Below are 1143 nucleotides of genomic sequence, written 5' to 3' on the forward strand. Positions count from 1 at the left end.
AAGTCCGCAGTTAATTATGCGTACGCACTATAATTAGAGGCATATGACGAAAGTTATTGCTCTATGTGCCAGTATTAGCTAACTTTTTTCTAATTACTAAATCTTCCTCTTTCATAGTTGATGTAAAAAATCGTATTCGATCTAAAATTTTGCACGACATAAATTGGTACGTAGTGCGGTCCATAAGTTCTTTACCTGACAGAAAAAATGTCATAAGTGAAAGAAAAACTGGAATTAGTGTTCAATGCATCCTCCCTTTTCACGCTTTTATACCACAATAAAAATATGATGCATCTTTAAAGTCAAAATATTCGTTGAGTGTCATCGACGCTGTTAAATCTTTTACCCAACCCTTAACTCGACTTTAAACTTTTGCGAACAAAAAATATTCTGACGGGGCCAGATCAGATCTATATGGTACGTGTTCAAACTTTGTGAAGCTTTGTGTGTACCTTGAAAAGCGAAACAGTGTGGACTGTAGCATTATCATGAGGCAAGCGCGCACATTCGGCTGATTTGCCACACTTTTTCGATGAGGCAACTGCTTTAGTAAATCAAAGTAATATGCCTCGTTCACGGATGTATTCGATTCTTTAAAGTCAATCAAAAGGATCACTTTGTTTATAAGCCTTGCTTTTTTGGCACTGGTTCTCCTTTCCGATACCATTCCATGGACTCTCTTAAGTTACCTGTTACAATCGATCGAATTACCTTCTCCCGGTCCTCGGGGCAAACTTTTAAAAATCGCTCATATCGTTTTACTCTATGCAGTTTTTGCACCGCTCAGAGAATTCTTTTTACAATAATTTTTGTCGTATATAAATGCTCGGGTAGGATCCTTAAAAAAGTTGTTTTTGGAAATGCCGGTCTGTGCTACCATTTATTTTGTTTCTAGGCGCTGGTCACAAAGGATCGATGCAGCAGGTTGAAACTTGTTAAGACTTGTCACTGATACGTGCATAAATATTATCACTCTATTTATTATATGAGACGAAGAAGTCATGAACCGCTCTACGTATAAGATTTGTTCGTATTTAAATATTTATAAGAATTATTATTTATTATCAATGAATTATAAGGATGTGGCGAATCAAACACTCGGTATTAATGTATTTTGAATATGATGGAAATTTACTTCCGCAG

At 36.0% G+C, this 1143-nt stretch overlaps 1 protein-coding gene across 5 annotated transcripts in view; it reads left to right on the forward strand.

The window, feature by feature from the left end:
- Positions 1 to 1143, forward strand: part of LOC130443311 (uncharacterized) — a 55174-nt gene that overhangs the window by 30828 nt on the left and 23203 nt on the right. The gene's annotated exons all lie outside the window — the stretch shown is intronic.

This window comes from Diorhabda sublineata, chromosome 1 (genome assembly GCF_026230105.1).
Source record: "Diorhabda sublineata isolate icDioSubl1.1 chromosome 1, icDioSubl1.1, whole genome shotgun sequence".
Classification (NCBI taxonomy): Eukaryota; Metazoa; Arthropoda; class Insecta; order Coleoptera; family Chrysomelidae; genus Diorhabda; species Diorhabda sublineata.